Source organism: Pistacia vera, unplaced genomic scaffold, assembly GCF_008641045.1.
Source record: "Pistacia vera cultivar Batoury unplaced genomic scaffold, PisVer_v2 Contig724, whole genome shotgun sequence".
In the NCBI taxonomy this organism is placed as follows: Eukaryota; Viridiplantae; Streptophyta; class Magnoliopsida; order Sapindales; family Anacardiaceae; genus Pistacia; species Pistacia vera.
The window spans coordinates 565,330-579,534 of NW_022196584.1; positions in this window are offsets into that span (position 1 = coordinate 565,330).

A 14,205-nucleotide genomic window follows, 5' to 3' on the forward strand; every position below is an offset into this window, starting at 1 on the left:
ACAGAGAGAAATCGTGAAAGAAGAAGAAAAAATTTGTATTATTTAGCTTAACAAAACAAGTACAGTAATGGCACTTTTATAGTGCTGAGATAACTGTAACTAACTATTAAAACAAACTGAAAGTGAACTGAAGTACACGGTAGATTAACTAACTCAACTCACTCTAATTCTTTACTAACATCCTCCCTTAAGCTGGACAGCTCTGACTCTTGCTCTTGACTCTTTTCCTAACATCCTCTCGTAAGCTGAGCTGAGGATTGAGAAATATTGTCACTTTGGTGAATCCTGTGAAGATGACAATCGGAGGCTTCAATTAAAAAAAATTGAAACTGATGCCTGATGCTGAAGCTGTTACAACAAAGTCAATCTGATGTTGATGCTACTTCAGCCAAACTGAAGCAAACTAAATCTAATGCTATTGTAGCCAAAAGCAAATTGAATCTGACTGGAACTACCGAGACTGAAACTGATGCTATTACAGCAAATTTAATCTTACTGGAACTACTGATACTAAAAATGATGCTAGTACAGCAAATTGAATCTAATTGGAACTATTGAAACTGAAACTGATGCTATTACAGCAAATTGAATCTGACTGGAACTACTGATACTGATACTAATGCTATTACAGCAAAGTGAATCGGACTGGAATTACTGAAACTGAAACCAATGCTATTACAGCAAATTAAATCTAACTAGAACTGATACTCATTTCATCAAGGTCAACTGTGATATTTCAGCAAGATTAATGCTGATAAGCTCGACCTGATACTACTGCAAAATCATCCTGATGCTCTAACACTTCACAAACTCAAGAACCTTTAGAAGAGGAAGATGCATTTTGTTCAGGAGAAGAAACTTTTACAGGAGATGGAACTACTGTAAGTTTTGCTCAAAGATACTCAAATCTGGAAGTGGACAGAGACTTGGTAAAAATGCCAACAGTCTGATGTTCTATAGGGACATATTAAACCTTTAAGTTGTTGACAGCAACTTGTTCTCAAATATAGTGGGCATCCAATTCAATGTGCTTGGTTCGAGCATGGTAGACTATATTGGATGCAAGAGAACCTGCACTCTGGTTATCACACTAGATGACAGGTATTTAGGAAGGTTCGAACCAATTTCAGAGAACAAGCTGCGGAAACAAGCAATTTCTGTAGCTCCCTAAGCAAGGGCTCTATACTCGGCCTCAGTAGATGACAAAGACACTTCTTTCTGCTTGTTAGAGCTCTATTGCAAAAGGTTGGGATTGAGGAATAAACAACACCCACTCGTCAATCGTCTGTCTTGGATGTTCCCTGCCCAATCAGCATCAATGAAACATTCAAGATGAAATCGCTGAATTTTAGTGAATTGAATTCCAAAATCAGTGGTGCCTTTAAGATAGCGCAGAAGTCTCTTACAAGCTTGCCAATGGAGTTGAGTGGGGGCTTTGAAAAATTGACTTAACTTGTTAACGGAGTAGGCAATATCAGGTCTTGATAGAATGAGATATTGCAGGGCACCAATTGTGCTTCTATAAAGAGAAGGTTTGTCAAACAATTCACTATCTTCAAATGTCAATTTTTTCCCTAGAGCCATAGGAGTAGAGCATGATTTGGAGTCACTCATACCAGTTTTTATTAGGAGATCCCCGAGCATATTTATCTTGGCTCATGTGAATGCTTGAATTTGTCCTATATACCTCAAAGCCTAAGAAGTACTTGAGAGAACTTAGAGTTTTCAATGCAAACTCAATATTTGGCTTGTGGACAATATCATGAACCAATTTGGCATCACTCCCAGTCAATAGAATGTCATCAACATAAACCACTACATACATGACTTGACCATTGTGTTTATAAATGAAAAGACTTGAATCAGCCACTGAAGAAATAAAGCCCCACTTGAGAAAAGCATTTTTAAGCTTCTCAAACCAAGCTGGAGGAGCTTGTTTGAGGCCATAGAGTGCCTTTATCAGTTTGCATACATGAAGGGGTTTTTTGCTATCAACAAAACCTTGGGGTTGTGCCATGGAGACTGTCTCGGTGAGCTGCCCATTTAGGAATGCGTTATTAACATCGACTTGCTAAATATCCCAGCCATAAGTGACAGCCAAGTTAAGTATAACTTGAATTGTGGATGATTTAATGACAAGACTAAATGTTTCAAGATAATCCACCCCAGGTGTTTGTTGAAAACCTTTAGCAATAAGCCTTGCTTTAGACCTTTGAATAGATCATCAAAATTATGTTTAATTCTAAGCACACCCTTTCACCCTACAATGTTCATGTGAGACTTAGCTGGTATAAGTTCCCACGTATGATTAGATATCAGTGCTTAAAATTCACTGTCCATGGCAGCCTTCCAACAAGGGTGAAAGGGAGCTTCAGCTACACTGACTGACTCATGGGCATCTAATGAAGAGGAAGGGCTGATAATGGTGGTCAATAGGGAGTTGTGATGTTTGGACTTTAACCGAGTGATCATAGGGTGAGTGTTTAGGGATTGTGAAGGGTCTATAAGGTGTTCTGAAGTAGGTTGACAACTAGAGGAAGATGCTGGCTCATACGACTCTGTTAAGGTAGTGTGAATGGATGAGTGTTTATCAAAAGGCAGCTCTACTACTAGATGAATAGACTCAAAGGAAGTTGGATATGGAGATTTAGGTGAGTAAGTGGGTTGTGATATTGAATTTGATGGTAGAGTATTCTGGTGAGAGGTGTGTGGAGTGGTTGTGCTTTGAGGGTTGGTAGGAGATAAGGTTGAGGAATCCGCTAATGGGGAGACAACAGTATAAGGTAAATGTGACTGAATTGTAGTATTAGGTGTGGAAGGTGATTGAGACAACTTTGTGTCTATTGAATTTTGCTGACCATTGGTAGGCAGAATAGGTGAAGAATGAGATATAGAAGTGGACACGGTAGAAGGATTGGAAGTGGGTGGTGATAATGAGATACAGGTAGGAGGAAGAGGAGTAAGCATTCAAGGAAAAGTTTCATCAGTAAATGAGGAATAAGGAGTATTCTTTCTGGAATTGAAATTTGTGTCAGTGGCAAAAGAAAACTTGGTTTCATCAAATTTTACACTTTGGTATATGTAAATTTTTCCTTTAGGATCCATGTATTTAAACCCTTTGTGATGCATGCTATACCCAACAAAAACACATGTTGTAGTATGGAAATCAAATTTGTGAGAGTTGTAAGGTCTTAGGAAAGGATAGGTAGCACATCCAAAGACTCTAATGTGGTTATATGCTAGAATTTGTTTAAAGAGAACTTGAAATAGTGAAAGACCAAACAAAACAGGTGTGGGCAACCTATTTGTGAGGTAGGTGGGTAGTATTGAACTTTTTTTCTGCCATGACATGAAACTGTTTGAATATGAGTTTCAGATTTGTTTTTCAAAGGAAAAAACCAAAGTGAATCTGTTGTAGTCATCTAGGAACCGAATGTAGTATTTAAAGCCTTCAAGGGATGGGATAGGATATGGGCCCTAGAGGTCTGAGTGAATTAATTCTAAAAGTTGAGAGGCTCTTGAATCTGTCTTAGGAAAGATGGATTGATGTAGCTTACCGAATTGGCATGCTGAGCAGAATTCAAAGGTGTGTGAGGTGGTGTGATGTAATTGTAAAAGATGTAAGATTTTGGCAAGAATTGATGTATTGGGATGACCCAAACGTGTGTGCCGTAGCATTCCACTAGTTTTAACAACAGAGAAGGATTGAACACTTGTATTATTATCAATATCAGCAGTGTTACAAGGAGAAACAAGTGCAAGAAAATTTGAAAACATATCATTATTCTTAGGACACAGCCAATATTGACATTATTCTTAATACAATCTTTCAGTACTGAAGAAAACAAAGGCTTTGTGGATTGTAGTGGACTAGGAAGTTGAGTTGAAGAATGAAAAGCTACGACATTGGATTGAGGAAAATCAGCAAGCAGGTTGGACTGTGGAGTGATTGGAATTGGAAGTTGATAAAGACCATCTTTAAGCTTTCCTTGAAGAAGAACCACTTTGGATTGTTTGTCCTTAACAGCACAATGGTCAGCAAAAAATTCAACAATTACATTGTTGTCTCTAGTGAATTTAGATATACTAAGCAGATTTTTGGTAATGTGGGGAACACATAAGACATTTTTAAGATAAAGAGACCTAGAATGACATGGTAAAGAGGTATAGTCAGTCTGAGATATAGTTAGAAGCTCACCATTCCCAACCTGAAGCTGCTCGCTGCCTGAGCAATTAGAGTTTCCAGTGAGCTGAGAGAGATCGGCTGTCACCTGATTTGTGGTGCCTAAATCCATATACCAAGAGGCATCTTGGATTATGAAGGGTGCTACAACATAATTAGCAGTGGGATTAGCATAATGTGATGGCTGATTTTGTGACAAAATCAGCTAATTATGAGGGTTTGGTGATGTGTTAGAATCATGAATCATTTGAGGTTGTCCAAAGACTACTGAATTAGATCTTGCTAAAGGACTGACTTGATTGACTTGAGTAGAGTTCTAGCCTCCAAGGTTATTGTAAAATGGTGCTCCAAAATAACCAATTGAGGTAGGCATTGGACTTAAGTGAAATCCAGCTAGTGAAGTCATTTATGCAAGATTGTAAGGAGGCTAGTGGGAATTTAGAAAGGAATACAACAATCTTGGAAAACCAATTGGTGGTCTGGTGGAGTAACCAGGAGTAAAATTAGATCACATCATAGAGTTGTTTCCTCCAGTAAAGCTTGTATCGAATCTATGATAACAATTTAGACCTAAATGCCATGTTTTACTGTAGACTTGGCAGATAAGCCTACCTCTTCCAGCTCCTCGCCCTCTTCCTCTATTTCCAACAAATTGAGGAGAGTAAAAGGTAGGATGTGGTGCTGGATTTACAAATTGACTGGGTACAACATTCACAAACTGACTTTTTGCTGAATTCACAAACTGATTAGAAGATGGATTTACAAGTTGGTTGTGGCTAAGTCCAAGAGTAGAGTTGTGCTGTGAAAAAATAGGAGATTGCATGGTTGAAGACTGAGGTTGCTCATTGTGATATTTCTTGTTACTATCACCAATTGTCAAGTTTACAAAATGAACAGAACCTCCTTGAAATTTAGTGTTCACGAGTGAGTTCAATCCAAAATTGGCTCTATCTAATCTCAATTCATATTTCTGTAAAATAACTTGTGCTTTTTGAACAGATAAATGATCAATTCTGGATTCTAACCTTGTGGTGATATTTACTACAGCGGCATCATACTCAGAACTGAGGCCATCAAGTATGTAATCCAATAGCTCTTCGTCGGTAACTAATGTTCCACTAGAATTCAGTATTTCAGACAAGTTTTTCATTTGTATGAAGTAATCATGCATGCTTAAATTGTCCTTTCTAGTGTTTTGCAACAGATTCTTGATATGGAGTGTTTTAGTCCTTGACTCATCGGGGAACTCCTTTTCTAATGTAATCCACATGTCGAAAGAAAATTGACATTTGAATACAATTGTAAACATTGACTCAAATATTGAACTAAGGAGCCAACTTACTAGAAGTTTATCTGTCTTTTTCCACTGATTATACACTGGATTAGGTTTCTTTTCTGCAATTTCTGCTTATCCTTCACTTTGAACTTTGATGAAAGCAGCTGGGCAAGATATCAAACCAGTAAGATGCTCTTCCAAGTCGAGTGAACACACAGCAAATAGAATCTATGATTTCCAGAATCTGTAATTATCCCTAGTTAGTTTAGGAGATATTATAGGTAGAGTAGAAGACGGCATTATTGGAGAACTTGCAGAATTGATGGTTTCATAGGTTAGTTTGTGATCTGAATTGTGTTAATTAGGAGAAAATTGAGAGAGATCGGCCATCTGTGACGTTTGTAAATCGGCTCTGATACCATGTGAGCTGTTAAGCTCTGGAACATAGAGAAATCGTGAAAGAAGAAGCAAAAATCCGTATTATTTAGCTTAACAGAACAGGTACAGTAATGGCACTTTTATAGTGCTGAGATAACAGTAACTAACTGTTAAAACAAACTAAAAGTGAACTGAAAATAAATGGTAGATTAACTAACTCAACTCACTCTAATTCTTTACTAACAGCCAAAAGTTGAAACTGAATGAAAGGATCAAAAGGAGGTAGTTAGAATTGCTTAACAAAATTGTGCAAAAAATTTAGAGAGAAGTTGTTTTTTCTTAAAAGGCAGAAAAAAGAATTACTTGACTCCAATAATAAGATACCATCTGCTATTGTCGAAGCTGAAAGAGATAGGAATGAAGCCTATGGTCTAATAACTAAAATGTTCTTCGCAACTCGAGAAGCTTGTGCTGAGGAATTTAAGTCAAGGTTTCCAAATGAAAATCCCGATTTCTTAGAGCAATTGCAATTGCAAAGAAAACAGACAAATCTTGTTGTTACTGATGCTTCCCTAGATGTTGATACTTGATCCATTGTATTTGATAAAATATGTACAAATACTGAACTTGTGTAATTTTTTTTTTTTTTTTTTTGTATTTTTGTAACAATGTTTATAATATATGTTAAAATGTTTTTCTTCTGGCTATAAGTAGTGTTAATATAGCTATTTTTTAAGCTTGATTGGTAGAGTTAATTACAATTATTCTCCATAAATCTATTTAAGTAAATAACAAACTTTTAACTGAAAAGAAATGGAGTTTGACAGACCATTTTTACATAAAAGTAAATTTAATGTAAGGATTTAATATTACTTGAAGACAGATACAAAACATTCAACATCAAAATGATTAGGGAAGATTGTTAAATAATTGTTATTTAATTTGCCTGTATAAGCATCCCTTCTTAATATCTGGCCATCTTCATGGCTTCCACTTTCAACGCCTATATCTCAAGCATCGGCATAATGTTAGAACACCTACCCCAAGATTGTATTTAAGACTCAACTCCACACAACACAACATTCATCCAAGCAAACACTTCAACATTTCATCATAGCTTCTGCTTTGTCTTCTTATTGCCATGATAATTTTGATGAGCAGATGTGTCATTTCCACTGTCATCTTCTTTTAGTTCATTTCGTTCTCCCTTTCGTACTGATATGTCTGTGTTGTCTAAAGTTGAATTGTCTATTGTTGTTTCCTGTTCATGACATTGTAAGCTTGATTCATTCTCTATTGACATGTTTTTGTTTGTTGGAGTAAATATTCCACATTTAGTAACATCTGCCATTGGTATCTGTAATTCATCGTCTTCCTCAGTTGTCTGGTCTGTTTCATCTTTTCCCCAAAGCATCTGTTGTTTAGTAAATCAGTTCATATTAGTTGAAACTGGACATATTAACTGATAAAGTGGATTTGGGTAGAACTCACTCCCAAAAGCTAGCTCAAGGGAGGAGGGAGCTCAATCACTTATATACACCATAACAGTCCACTATTAGGGCGATGTGGGATAAATTCAACTTCTAACACCCTCCCTCATGCTCAGGGTGCAAGGCCGGGGTCCAAACCCATCATCGCCGCAACCAAAGAGGAGAGAGAAACAAACGTGACTTTAATATCATGATAAAGTGGGCTTGGGTAAAACTCACTCTCAAAAGCTAGCTCAAGGCAGGAGGGAGTCCAATCACTTATATACACCATAACAGTCCACTATTAGGGCGATGTGGGACAAATTCAACTTCTAACATTAATAATTTCGGATTAAAGACTATACTAACCTTTTCCAATTCATGTAGCTTGTGCTTATTCTCCCGTTTATGATCGACTAGAAATACTTTTGCTACAGTATAATATTCAGAGCCTTCTTTCAGGTTGGAATCTCCCAACTTGATTTTGAAAACAAATGTCTGTCCACACAGTTCATACAAATGTTTTGGGATTGTTCCATGATCATTCCCTTGTTTGTTCAACAATTGAGGACATGATAGCCCAACTAATTTCTGGGCCACTACATGAAACAATATCAAAATTGCCTTTGCAGTTCCGTCTGTCACTTTCATATCTATCTGGTACCTGTTAGATCATTAACGATACAATATGGACAATCAATGATTTAAGTTGTGTGTATCAATGATTCCATTAACAATGAAATTGTAATCTATAATTTAGTTAAAGGGAAAAAATAATAATATACCTCATTTAAGGAAATTTCGATTCTTTTTTGCATTTCTGACAATAAAAATTACCATTATTGTCTTGAATTTTCTTCTTGCAAGAATTGCACAATAGGTAGCACCAGCTGAATGTACAATCAACTTCAATTAGTTTGGCCTTTATTGTTGTAATGACTTCTTTCTAATAGTATATTTTAGAATATATACAATAAAAACATACATACTTAGCATATGAAAATAGTTGGGCCCAAATTTGTTTCTTTACTTACAAAATATAATTCTTTACTTACAAAATATAATTCTTTACTTACAAAATATAATTCTTTACATATATCAAAATAACAAATATCAAAAACTTAGCAATTGTGGACAGTAATGCCAATCCTCTCTGCTTGTCGACGTCCTTCCGACCGCTGCTCCCCTATTTCCTACAAAAACATGGAAAAACAACGGGGTGAGCATAAAAATGCTCAGTAAGTAAATCCCTTAACTCTTCTCTTTCTTTGATTCTTTCCTTACTTAATTCTCTTCTTCTTTTCTTTCTCCATTTCTTTCTCTGTTTCTAACTCTCACTATTCTTTTCTTTCTCCATTTCTTTCTCTGTTTCTAACTCTCACTATTCTTTTCTTTCTTTCTACTTCTCTCTGTTCTTTCTTTCTTATTCTTTCTATTCTTCCTAACCATGATGAAATTCATTGCAATATGCATGAAGAAAATGCATATGCAATAATGCATAAAATGCTTTTTCTTTCTTATTTCTATTTTCTTGTTCTATTTCTTTTCTTTTCTTTCTTGTTTTTCTTTTCTTTTCTTTTCTTGGCTTGTTCAAGCCTTCTCATTCTTTCTTGTTCTTATTCTTATTCTTTCTCATTCTTTCTTATTCTTTTTTTTTTCTTTTCTTATTCTTTGCCAATCGGACTCGGTTGATGTATGGATTTGGAACCTTGGCCGTGTGAGTGAGTACAGTCCTTATCTACATGCACTCTTGCGGACCGTTCGAATTCTTCTTTCTTCTTTCTTCTGTCTTCTTAGGCCACTCAATTAAGGTGGCGTGCATGTAGGAAATTCTTCTTGGTACAACCCTCATCCACATACACTCTTACGGGTCGTACAATTCTTCTTCTTAAGGTGGTGTGTATGTGGGAATTTCTTCTTAACATTCACGGTTCCTCATCCCACCAACCTATTCTTTTCTCTTCTTTAACACTTTTTTCTTTTTTTAATTCTTTAATGCTTATTCTTTCTTTCTCTTTACTCTTAAAGTGTTTTATTCTAAAAATTCTTCATTCTTTCTTAAATTATTACACATATACAAATATATGCATATGGATGGCTCATGCTTAAAATTCTTACTTAAATGCACTCATGAAATGCAAATATGCAATGTTGCATAAAATTAAGGTTTCTACTCATATTCATGCTTCTCTTAGGCATTTCATCAAACAATAAATGTGCATATACAAAGCTTAATTTAATTATCATTCTCTTGATTTCTTAAACCATCCAAATTGAGAGAAAAACTCTCTTATATCATCACCATACCTACATGGCAAAAGCACTCCCAAAAAGTTTTCTCCAATTCTTCCAATTTCAACCCATCATCATACCATCACATACACTTCTCATACTCAAATATATCCAACAACAAACATAAATAATCATCAATCTCATCTCAATTTCTCAATAATCATAACATATGCATGCTTAAAAGAAATCTCTACTCATTTGATTTCTTAAACTTTAATTTAAGTTGGATTTTGAGTGGAATTTACTTACCTTATACTTGAGTAGTCTCTACTAAGCTCTCTACTCTTATTGGATTCAAACCTTCTCTTAACCCTAAGCATAAACTTCATAAAAACTCAACCTTTACACAAATAAATCATAGATAAAGAGCAAGAATTCTTATCTCTTGTTGTCTATGATCAAAACCCTATTAAAATCCACTCAAATGCCCTCAAAATCCTTGGAGAATTGAGAGAAAATGGAGAAGGAGAGTGGCGGTGGAATGAGAGAAATAAGGGTTTCAAACCCTTATCATTTTATTTTATAAACACATTTTCCCATTTTGCCCTTACTCTTTCTTAGAAATTTCATCTATGTCCCTTAGTCAATTATCATAATGCCCTCATTTTTATTGTATTCTCTATGAAATTCTCTCTTTTCACTCCCCACTTTTTCAACTAATTTTGAGTGAAAAGACCATTTTACCCTTAATGCAAGTTTAAGGCATTTTCTTCATATTCTCTTAAAATAGTTCTAACAAAAATTAACTAAGGGCTATAAAACATAATTTAAATCATGTACCTCCATGTTGGACATTATAATTGTGAAATCCATGGCCTATTCATATGTAATCCTTATGTAAAAAATAAAGTTAATATAATCAGTTTAATTGTATAATGAACATTGTACTTGATCATCATCGTTATACCGCATTAGACTGGTAATATGCTTCAACGATACTATATTCTGAAACATCTCCTTCTCTATCGAAATTTGTTCAAATTTCTCTTTTGCAATTGAACTACTAGCATATTTTCGCTACTGCAGTTATTAACAATGCATAAGACACCAATTTTATAATTATTTGACAACATATTATAAAATACAATTTCTTAATATCTTACATTTCTTGCAGAGAATGCAGCTCCTCAATATCAAGATTTAGATAAATTCTTGACGTCGAAGTTGTATTTAGAAATAATTGGCCTATATGTAAAAAAACATAAGTTAATTATCCATAATATATTAATTTTGTATAATATGTTTAAATTACCTTGGAACTCCTTCACATTGTTGGAGTTGTCGACTACTTCAGCAGTAATGGGTAACGGAGACGCACTCGGGGGTCCTGTTGACCGGTCAGCGGGCGGGTGCCCCGCTCCCCGGTGAGCGGGTGGGGGTCGCGGGAGCAGCGCCCCTGAGCCCGTAGGCGGTTTCGGGCTTTTCTATGTATAACCGCTGTAGGATTTCTTTTAAGTTATTAATTCCTTTTTGGGTTGGGCTTAGGAATAAGAATCCTTGTAAAACTAGGTTTAATCTCTTAAACCTAGTATATAAACATATTTTTCTCTTGTTATGAGTGTGAAAGCAATTCATTCATTGTAAACGAGAGAGGTGAGGCATATTGCAATAATATTGACTCAGCTGGACGTAGCCCACATTGGGTGAACCAGGGTAAATCGCGCGTATTATTTTCTTTGTTTACTGTTTATTTTGTTTTACTATTATTATTTTGTTCCTGTTGTTGTCTCTATTTCGTTCACACATTTGTTGATGTAACAATGATGACAATAACCTTGCTATTTTTCATCTACAAAGCTTCATTGATTTCTTCACAGATTTTTCCCCATAAAGATACGGTAATTGTTTCTCTGAAATTAATGGTGATGTAAGATATCTAAGTTGGTAGCAGGAGGTAAAGGTTTTGGAAGAAAAACTTACTGTTCAATCTGCAGCCTGACGTCTCTTTTTTTACTCTTTGTTGATATGATTTCTTGAGTCTTTCTTATTCCATTCAAAATGCCAACGACATCTGCAAATGGTATGGCGCTTACATTTTTTATGACATATATAGAACCTTCATGAATCTGGTTACTAAATTTAATAACCCTGTTTTTTGGTATTGTTCCATGTATCACATTGTTATGTAAAATCAATGGAAGTGAGAAACGTTAACAAACTTGTGTAATTTATAAATAAGAAAACTTTAAATTAATTTAATTATATTTTGTACCTATTCATCAATAAAAATCATGTCAATGCTAATCAGTTCATTATTCATTCTAAAATTAAGACATTCCCAAAATCTTATTACTCTAACAATGATTATCCAATCATCTACTGAATCGTTAAGATCTTTCAACGAACTATAAGACATTTTAATAGATTATCTGAAAAAAAAAAAAAAAAATAGAGGGGTAAACAATCAATTAATTAAGTGAAATTAACCCGAAAGATGGACTTCCAATTATAAATTTCATCATGTCACACAATATGTACTACATTTAATTCTCTTTTCCATCAAACAATTTTTAAATAAGAATAATTTGGGATGTAACTGTAATAATGATTAGGCGGTAAAATATGGTTCGGCACTGAAATTAACAACATAAATTCATTGATGTATTGCCACAATTATATAAATGTAACAGCATTAATAGTGCCGAACAATATATGGTTCAGCAATAAGAATATCAACATAAATAGGTTAATGCATTTCTACAATTATATCGCAGAAAAATGGTTCGGCATGGCTCGACACCTTGATTTGATGCGTATAATTCGATATGTCCAATATGGTTCGGCTTCTGACCCTTAAAATTCAGTATACAACATTATAGTTCAGCAAATAGATAACAGGACATTAAAGCACTTTTAGCAAGAACTACTACAATTAAAAAATCAAAACAGTTATTACCTTTAGTGGGATATATATTTCAACTGTGAGCAGCAGCTTTGTTTCTTCACAAATCGTATATACCTACATCAAATTCCAGGGAAAAAAAAATTATAATGAATCGGCATGGCTCGGCATGTGGATTTTATGTGACACAGTTGTGTATATGGTTCGGCTACTATCAAACATCCACGAAAAAAATATTTATAATGATAGAAATGGTTCGGCTACTGAACCTTAAAATGTAAAATAAAACAGTTGTGGGTATACTAATGATTCGATATGGTTCAGCTACAATCAAATTTCAGGCAAAAAATATTTATAATGAATCGGCATATACAACTATCAAGTGCAATTATTGTGGTGTCTCACAATAAAAAAATAAAAATAGTTATTACCTTTAACAGGATATATATTTCAACTATGAGCAGCACCTTTATTTCTCCCACAAATTGTATATACCTACATCAAATTTCAAGAAAAAAATATTGACAATAAAATGACATGAACATAAGATGTCAAATATATACAAATTTAATATGGAATACATATACCTCTTTTTCTTGCTAATAATAATGCACCAAACCATAAAAATATCTACAAATATATAGGATTCCAATCCATTTGAAATATACAACGTATCAATCCTTTCACATTCTCATTAATATCTCTAACCCTTTATATTGATTCCACATATACAGCCACACAAAACACAAACAATGTATCAAAAATAAAACTTATCAAACCCTTAATAGTCACATGAATATCTCTAACCCTTCACATTACATACAACATATAAATCCCTTTACATTCACATAAATTTATTTCTATATGAATGAAAATATTTAATGTGAAGGTGAAACATCAATGATTAAGGTTATTAAAATGTGTCATTAATAAGCCACATGTAACAAATAAACAACAACACATAAGATATACAATGTATCAAAAATAAAACTTATCAAACCCTTCATATTCACATGAATATCTCTAACCCTTACATTACACACAACGTATAGATCCTTTTCCATTCACATAAATTTATCTCTATATAAATGAAAATATTTAATGTGAATGTGAAACATCAATGGTTAAGGTTATTAATATGTGTCATTAATAAGCCATATGTAACAAAGAATCCAACTCATCTAAATCACCACCAATAACATACAACCAAATGTAAAAATGTCACATCATTACCAATTAAATAAGGCCACGTGTCTAACATTATTCTATCATATCAAAATAAAGAAATTCTAAAGCTTCAAAATGACAATCAGATAGTCTATACCTCAACTTTACATTAATATATAGATATTATAATCTAACATAAATTCAACCGATATATAATACAACTTACTGTAATATGTGGAGATACTATGAGATGATAAGAAATCCTAAATAAAATTTTGCCTTTTTTTATTAAATAAATCTAACTTAATGACTTTTTATATATCAGTATACTGCAACAACCGTAACAGAAATTTCCTTCTTTTATAATAAGAGTATTATAATTTTCAAGAGGTCCAGGAATGCATGTGCCAATTTGCAAGACTTGGAAGTTTTATTTATACAAGCGCAACTTGGATGATAAAGCCTCGTCTCTCATTTCGTGAATAATTAAATTCTTCAAATTGTATAAATAAATAGATGATAGCTAGTTCGTATGAAGTTTCTTACGGAAAAATATTTAAAAAAAGTCTTCCCTAAATATTGTATTATGTTTAAGTAA